At 35.3% G+C, this 9,136-nt stretch overlaps 1 non-coding gene across 1 annotated transcript; it reads right to left on the bottom strand.

Moving 5' to 3' along the window:
• Positions 1-7,902: 7,902 nt before the first annotated feature.
• On the bottom strand, positions 7,903-8,009 carry LOC136131708 (U6 spliceosomal RNA). Its single transcript, XR_010656434.1, has one exon. It is a non-coding gene; the product is annotated as a U6 spliceosomal RNA (small nuclear RNA).
• Positions 8,010-9,136: the final 1,127 nt, after the last annotated feature.

Raw genomic sequence — 9,136 nt, 5'->3', positions numbered from 1 at the left:
GTAGTGTCTATATTTTCTTTCCTTCTGGTGAATTTTCTCTAGTTCCTTCAAGTGTTCCACTATTTCTTATAAGCCTATTTATTCAGTTCTTAAACTTTATAATCACTTTTGGCATCACTTGATTATTTATCATTCATCATTTTTACTTGTGTCAAGATGATTAAGCAAATATTGACCTATCCCAAGGTGCAAAGGTGGAAATTAACTCTTTCTTTGTTTTCATTCAGAAATAGTTGTTGATAACTATTATTTACTATGTCCTGTTTCTCTTTCTTCCATACACTTTGAGGCTGTCAAACATAGAGGGACATTTACCTTTTAATGAGCGTCTACATGTTACAGACATATAGAAAAAAATAAAATTTACACATTTATTTTCCTTTCTCCTTTGAACCTTCTCTCTTTGTCTCTTTCTCAGTTATCCTGAAAGCAACTAAACAAAACTTGATCTCCAGTTATTACTGTGCACCTGAACTGTAAAGTGTGCGCTTTGAGAGAAGTTGGTGCTTATGACAACAGACCTTGGAACCAGATTACCTGGGTTACAGCTCCAGCTCCACGATGATCAGTTTATGTCTTTTGGAAAGTCATTCAACCTTTTTGGTCCTCAGTTTTCTTCTCCCTAAAATGAGAATTATAATAATCTTATCTACTTTATGAAGTTAATATAATTTAAGGGCTCAGATACCAAGCAAGCACTCTGAGAGTCTTTGAGGTTGTTATAATTTTTATTTCTTAGTAAAGCTGTTTTAGCTATTTATGTGGTCTTTCTTTGTCTAAGGAGTTAGCTACATCCACGTTTTCTTGAGGGAAGGAAATTTATAGGAGAGCTGGTGTTTGAGTTTTCTTCCTCTCGTTTTAGAAGAATAAATTTTAAGATAGACTGGGCATCTCTGAGGCCTCATTCTAACTTACCTATAATAAAAACCTTTGAATTTGACCTAGTTCAGTTTATCTCATATTGAAAAAAACTCATACAGCCCTCTGGGCTGCCACTTCTTCTGAAAAAGCTTTTGCAGGAAAATAGGTAAGGATGGAGGTCATGGTCACAGAGGTGGAGACCCACTGGAATCCACCAGAAATGGCAAAATCTTCTCCCAGTTGAGTTTTCAGAAGTTCAGGGTATAGTTTTGAAGAGAAGGAATAACTTTATCCTATTCTACACCTGTCCAGCCTTGGTGTCCCTCTGCTTTAACATGTCATGTGTTAATACTGTTGACTATATCTCCTTGGACAAGTGGAGTTGGTGTAAAACCTTATATTTACCCACTGGAGGGAATGTTGCTGACTCTGTATACTTTTAGGACCTAGAGTAAACTATGCCTATTTAAAGGCTTGTCTCTCCCTAGAAAATGTTTTCAGCACCCAAGAGCATGCAGGTGAATTTTCTCCGTGAGGGCACCGGTTACTCATTTCCAATCTGCAGGTCTTTCATTGTTGCTCAAAGTACATTTAGAAGCTTTCATAGATCATTGCCCACAGATTCAGATGGATTGGATACTTGTGGAATGTCATGCTAGTCTTGCAAAACCATGCTTACTGTGAGAGCTTTGTAGCCGAAGAAAGCTGTAAAGAATTTAAAGAGGAAACCCACCAAAAATGTTAGTGATGACAGCAGAAGAAAAGTAAACATAACTGGAAAAAGAAAAACATGGTAAAAGTGCCTTGAAACCTAGTAATATACCATATAGAATGTGCTATGGTTAGTATATTGAACGTTTCCTCATAACCACCAAGAACATAAAAGGAAAGTTATATATTACAGCTGAATGAATTGGGGGAGAGATTGCACAGATTTTGTGTTCTATATTTCTAATTATTGATGTGTGTTTAAATCTTTTTAGACAGTACTGGCTCTGGGTAAAGTGACAGAATCACATTGTCAGATCACATTGTCACTGTTCTAACAGTGACTTAGAACAAGTTCCATTGCATCAAACCAGATGTCACCAAAAAAAAAAAAAAAAGAAAAGAAAAAAGGAAAGGCCGTGTCATTTTCTGGAAGGGAAAAAAAACTTTTTCAGAATGTATATTTTAGAAGAAGATAGAAGATATCTATTTGGAAGAAGACAGACTTAAGGATATACTAGATGGTGTCCCAATAATCTAAAAATAGAATTGAAATTAAAATTGACCTGAGGAAAAATAATGTGAATAGAAGTCACCTAAAATTTCAAATCTGCTCTAAATAGCAGAATAGAGGGTTGTGGTACAATAAAGCTCTCTAATAGAGGTCAGGGAGAGTATAAAATGTAAATGAATCCTTCCACCAAACTGTTGCCAGGACCATGTTCCTAAAAATGAAATGAAACGTTAGCTCACAATCGCTGTGCAGACAGGATAAAGTCTGATCTCGAGAGCATGGTATGCAAAGCCTCTCACAGACAGCGGCCAGCCTCAGAGGTGGCCCGTTCATGCCTGGTCCCTGTTCCTCACACACACCCTGTGCTTGAACCACCCTGAGTGCCTGCCCTGTGCCTGGAACTGCTCTGAGCACTTTATGCATAAATGCAGTCTCTCACTTAATTGTCACAGGAACACTGCAAAGTAGATGTCCTTCCCATTTTAGGGATGAAAAAACCAAGGCACAGAGTGACTAAGTAACTTACCAAAGACTAGAAGTTGGAAACTAGTTGCCAAGGACTAGTGACTAGTAACTTGCCCTGCTAGTAAAGAGTGAGAAGAACTTGGTATTCCCTGAATACATGATGATGCCCATTTTGGTTTCCAGGCCTTGCTAATGCTTTTCTCTTGGTCTGGGATTCCCTCCTGACTACCTCTCCCCACCACGCACACTCTTTCCGGTAGACTTGTACTATCCTATAAGACTCAGATAAAACATCATCATCGACTCTGGAAAGCCTTTCCCGATTATCTCTGCTAGAATTGTTGATTTCTTCCTCTATTCTCAACAGCCTTTTGTTCATGTCACTCTAACCATTTGGGACTCTATAGTTAGCGATCTGTGCATGTCTTTTCTGAGATTGGAAACTCTTTGAAAGCAGGAATCTGGCCTTCTTTATTTGAGCACTCCTCCTAGTATATAGGTTTTCAAAAGTATTAATAAATAGATAAAAAGGAAAAAAAATGGGAAAATCTCAGATTTTTATGTTTTTTTCAGACTGTTAATGAGAATCAATAAATGAAAGTTAATTAGGTCCTTTCAATATATATGTACATACAATCTTTCAGAATGTACACCTTATTCCTCTGTCTAGTGGTGACCTAGTAAACACAAGTTTCATATATAGGCATTTAATTTTTTCACAAATTCTACAACATGCTAGACATAATATAGAGAAATATGAAAGTTTTAAGAAAATACTAATTATAAATATCTCTCTTTATCTTTCAGAGCCGAAACCAGTTCAAATTGTTATCCCTCATGAAAGTCACAGTACCTCTGTAATCTTATATGTTCAGATGCCTGATATTGGAGTGTTTGATGGCATACATATTGCAAGCGACAGAGGGCCAAATGTAACCAGGTTTTTGAAACAGGACAATAAAATAACTATTGACAATTTAACCCCAGGCACAGAATATAATTTCTTTGTTTCTACCATCAGTGGGACTAAATTAAGTAATATGTATTATGTGCCAGCAGTAAAAACATGTAAGTATTTTAGGACTTGTCTAAGATGCTTCTTTATTTCAAAATTTTTAAAATTTTAATTTATTTTTTAACATCTTTATTGGAGTATGATTGCTTTACAATGGTGTGTTAGTTTCTGCTTTATAACAAAATGAATCAGCTATACATATACATATATCCCCATATCTCTTCCCTCTTGCATCTCCCTCCCTACCACCGTCCCTATCCCACCCCTCTAGGTGGTCACAAAGCATTGAGCTGATCTCCCTGTGCTACGCTGCTGCTTCCCACTAGCTATCGGTTTTACATTTGGTAGTGTATATATGTCCAGGCCACTCTCTCACTTTGTCCTAGCTTACCCTTCCCCCTTCCCATGTCCTCAGGTCCGTTCTCTAGTAGGTCTGCATCTTTATTCCCGTCCTGCCCCTAGGTTCTTCATGACAATATATATATATATTTAGATTCTATATATATATGTTAGCATATGGTATTTGTTTTTCTCTTTCTGACTCATTTCATTCTGTAGGCCAGACTCTAGGTCCATCAGCCTCACTACAAATAACTCAATTTCATTTCTTTTTATGGCTAATATTCCATTGTAAATATGTGCCACATCTTCTTTATCCATTCATCTGTCGATGGACACTTAGGTTGCTTCCATGTCCTGGCTATTGTAAATAGAGCTGCAATGAATATTGTGGTACATGACTGTTTCTGAATTATGGTTTTCTCAGGGTATATGCCCAGTAGTGGGATTGCTGGGTCATATGGTAGTTCTATTTTTAGTTTTTTAAGGAACCTCCATACTGTTCTCCATAGTGGCTGTATCAGTTTACATTCCCACCAACAGTGGAGGAGGGTTCCCTTTTCTCTACATCATCTTCAGCATCTATTATTTGTAGACTTTTTGATGATGGCCATTCTGACGGGTGTGAGATGATATCTCATTGTAGTTTTGATTTGCATTTCTCTAATGATTAATGCTGTTGAGCATTCTTTCATGTGTTTGTTGGCAGTCTGTATATCTTCTTTGGAGAAATATCTAGTCTTCTGCCCATTTTTGGATTGGGTTGTTTGTTTTTTTTTTTGATATTGAGCTGCATGAGCTGCTTGTAAATTTTGGAGATTAATCCTTTGCTTCAGTTGCTTCATTTGTAAATATTTTCTCCCATTCTGAGGGTTGTCTTTTCGTCTTGTTTATGGTTTCCTTTGCTGTGCAAAAGCTTTTAAGTTTCATTAGGTCCCATTTGTTTATTTTTGTTTTTACTTCCATTTCTCTAGGAGGTGGGTCAAAAAGGATCTTGCTGTAATGTATGTCATAGAGTGTTCTGCCTATGTTTTCCTCTAAGAGTTTGATAGTGTCTGGCCTTACATTTAGGTCCTTAATCCATTTTGAGTTTATTTTTGTGTATAGTGTTAGAGTTTTAATTGCATTCTTTTACATGTAGCTGTCCAGTTTTCCCAGCACCACTTATTGAAGAGACTGTCTTTTCTCCATTGTATATTCTTGCCTCCTTTATCAAAAAAAAGTTGACCATATGTGTGTGAGTTTATTTCTGGGCTTTCTATCCTGTTCCATTGATCTGTATTTCTGTTTTTTGTGCCAGTACCATACTGTCTTGATTACTGTAGCTTTGTAGTATAGTCTGAAGTCAGGGAGCCTGATTCCTCCAGCTCCGTTTTTCTTTCTCAAGATTGCTTTGGCTATTCGGGGTCTTTTGTGTTTCTATACAAATTGTGAAATGTTTTGTTCTAGTTCTGTGAAAACTGCCAGTGGTAGTTTGATAGGGATTGTATTGAATCTGTAGATTGCTTTGGGTAATATAGTCATTTTCACAATGTTTATTCTTCCAATCCAAGAACATGGTATATCTCTCCCTCTGTTTGTATCATCTTTAATTTCTTTCATCTCTCCCTCTGTTTGTATCATCTTTAATTTCTTTCATCAGTGTGTTATAGTTTTCTGCAGGTCTTTTGTCTCCTTAGGTAGGTTTATTCCTAGGTACTCTATTCTTTTTTTTTTGCCATGGTAAAAGGGAGTGTTTCCTTAATTTCTCTTTCTGATTTTTCATGATTAGTGTTTAGGAATGCAAGAGATTTCTGTGCATTAATTTTGTATCCTGCTACTTTACCAAATTAATTGATTAGCTCTAGTAGTTTTCTGGTAGCATCTCTAGGATTCTCTATGTATAGTATCATGTCACCTGCAAACAGTGACAGTTTTACTTCTTCTTTTCTAATTTGGATTTCTTTTATATCTTTTTCGTCTCTGATTGCTGTGGCTAAAACTTCCAAAACTATGTTGAATAAGAGTGGTGAGAGTGGGCAACCTTGTCTTGTTCCTGATCTTAGTGGATATGGTTTCAGTTTTTCACCATTGAGGACAATGTTGGATGTGGGTTTGTCATATATGGCCTTTATTATGTTGCGGTAAGTTCCCTCTATGCCTACTTTTTGGAGGGTTTTTGTCATAAATGGGTATTGAATTTTTTCAAAAGCTTTTTCTGCATCTTTTGAGATGATCATATGGTTTTTATTCTTCAGTTTGTTAATTTGGTGTATCACATTGATTGATTTGCATATATTGAAGAATCCTTGCATTACTGGGATAAACCCCACTTGATCATGGTGTATGATCATTTTAATGTGCTGTTGGATTCTGTTTGCTAGTATTTTGTTGAGGATTTTTGCATCTATGTTCATCAGAGATATTGGCCCGTAGTTTTCTTTTTTCATGACACCTTTGTCTGGTTTTGGTATCAGGGTGATGGTGGCCTCATAGAATGAGTTTGGGAGTGTTCCTCCCTCTGCTATGTTTTGGAAGAGTTTGAAAAGGATAGGTGTTAGCTCTTCTCTAAATGTTTGATAGAGTTCACCTGTGAATCCATCTGGTCCTGGGCTTTTGTTTGTTGGAAGATTTTTAATCAGTTTCAATTTCAGTGCTTGTGATTGGTCTCTTTATGTTTTCCATTTCTTCCTGGTTCAGTCTCAGGAGGTTATGCTTTTCGAAGAATTTGTCCATTTCTTCCAGGTTGTCCATTTTATTGGCATAGAGTTGCTTGTAGTAATCTCTCATGATCCTTTGTATTTCTGCAGTGTCAGTTGTTACTTCTCCTTTTTCATTTCTAATTCTATTGATCTTAGTGTTCTCTCTTTTTTTCTTGATAAGTTTGACTAATGGTTTATCAATTTTGTTTATCTTCTCAAATAACCAGCTTTTAGTTTTATTGATCTTTGCTGTTATTTCCTTCATTTCTTTTTCATTTATTTCTGATCTGATCTTTATGATTTCTTTCCTTCTGCTAACTTTGGGGTTTTTTTGTTCTTCTTTCTCTGACTGCTTTAGGTTTAAGGTTACGTTTTTTATTTGAGATGTTTCTTGCTCCCAAGGTAGGATTGTATTGCTATAAACTTCCCTCTTCAAACTGCTTTGGCTGCATCTCATAGGTTTTGCATCATCGTGTTTTCATTGTCATTTGTTTCTAGGTACTTTTTGATTACCTCTTTGATTTCTTCAGTGATCTCTTGGTTATTAAGTAGTGTATTGTTTAGCCTCCATGTGTTTATATTTTTTACAGATTATTTTTCCTGTAATTGGTATCTAGTCTCATAGCATTGTGGTGGGAAAAGATACTTGATATGATTTCAGTTTTTTTTTAATTTACTAAGGCTTGATTTGTTATCCAATGTATGATCTATCCTGGAGAATGTTCCATAAGCACTTGAGAAGAAAGTGTATTCTGTTGTTTTTGGATGGAATGTTCTATAAATATCAATTAAGTCCATCTTGTTTAATGTCTCATTTAAAGCTTGTGTTTCGTTATTTATTTTCATTTTGGATGATCTGTCCATTGGTGAAAGTGGGGTGTTAAAGTCCCCTACTATGATTGTGTTACTGTCGATTTCCCCTTTTATGGCTGTTAGTATTTGTCTTATGTATTAAGGTGCTCCTATGTTGGGTGCAGAAATATTTACAATTGTTACATCTTCTTGGATTGATCCCTTGATCATTACATAGTGTCCTTCTTTGTCTCTTGTAGTAGTCTTTGTTTTAAAGTCTATTTGTCTGATATGAGAATGTCTACTCTAGCTTTCTTTTGATTTCCATTTGCATGGAATATCTTTTTCCATCCCCTCACTTTCAGTCTGTATGTGTCCCTAGGTCTGAAGTGGGTCCCTTATAGACAGCATATATATGGGTCTTGTGTTTGTATCCATTCAGCCAGTCTGTGTCTTTTGGTTGGAGCATTTAATCCATTTACATTTAAGGTAATTATCGACATGTATGTTCCTAGTACCATTTTCTTAAAAATATGGAACGCTTCACGAATTTGCGTGTTATCCTTGTGCAGGCGCCATGGTAATCTTCTCTGTGTCATTCCAATATTAGTATATGTGCTGCCAAAGAGAACACCTAAGTTGCTTCTTGATTTTGATTTTGTGTGTCATTTCAAATTAGTAGTCTACATTCACTTTAACACAGTTGTTTTCAAAGATCCTTTAAAACATTTGCAAAAACCTCATTACTGAGCCTGATCTTTAATTGTGCAAGTATGCAGATAGAGCTAACCTTGTTAAAATTAGTAAGTCATGAATTTTTTCTTACGTATTTACAGAAAAAGAATACTTGCATATTAATCAGAATTTTCAATGACTTAATCCGAGTGAGGAATGTGAGTAATATTTAGGCAGATTATGAAATCTAGATCATATTTTTTGAGTGTAGGGGCCCTGATAGTGTCTCTCAAAGCATATAATCTAAGTGTGTGTTTGCTCATCCCATGCTGCTATTTGTCTGGAAGGAACTAGCTTGTATTTTCTTTACCTCTTTGAATATTTTAAATTAATATGTTTAATATTTGTTCATACCAATACCTACATTTTCAGATTCATGTTGATTTTGATTTGTCTTTAAGTCACTCAAAAATTCTACAGATATTAATTTCGAAATTTTGGGATACTTGAAATTTTCTAAGATATCCATCTACTTGATGTAGAAATAAATGGCAAAGAATAATAAATGCCATATAAAAATCACGTGGTATCCTAAAAACATATTTCTGAATATAAATATAAATAAATGTCCAGGTTCTTAATGATTTGCTCTTCCTGACTATAAATCTTCACATATGTAATTATACCACTACAAGTCTTCTTCCCCCAAATTGTAATCCTTCCCTTACTGTTTAAACTCAGTTTTTTCCACAAAATAATCTCAAATTGATGTCACAAATCACGTTATTCCAATAGCATTTTAACATGTTCATAATCAGCTCAGTATATGTTTATTTTACTTCTGCTTGTAATTTTTGTAACTTTTTGTATCTGTATTCTCTGTCTCTCTTATATTATGAATCATTGTGGGAAGCATTCTATTTGACAGTTCTTTTCTTTAAAAATAATTTATACTTGATCATCTATATCAATGTCATTATATCAATCAGCAGAAATACTAATATATGAGATGATTGTCTAAAGCTGACATTTTTCAGGTTTTCTAAAATAATTGTTTTCCTTTATGCTAGATGAGATCTTTAAACT

The sequence above is a fragment of the Phocoena phocoena genome, chromosome 11, assembly GCF_963924675.1.
Source record: "Phocoena phocoena chromosome 11, mPhoPho1.1, whole genome shotgun sequence".
Taxonomy (NCBI): Eukaryota; Metazoa; Chordata; class Mammalia; order Artiodactyla; family Phocoenidae; genus Phocoena; species Phocoena phocoena.
This window is presented reverse-complemented; position numbering and strand designations above follow the sequence as displayed.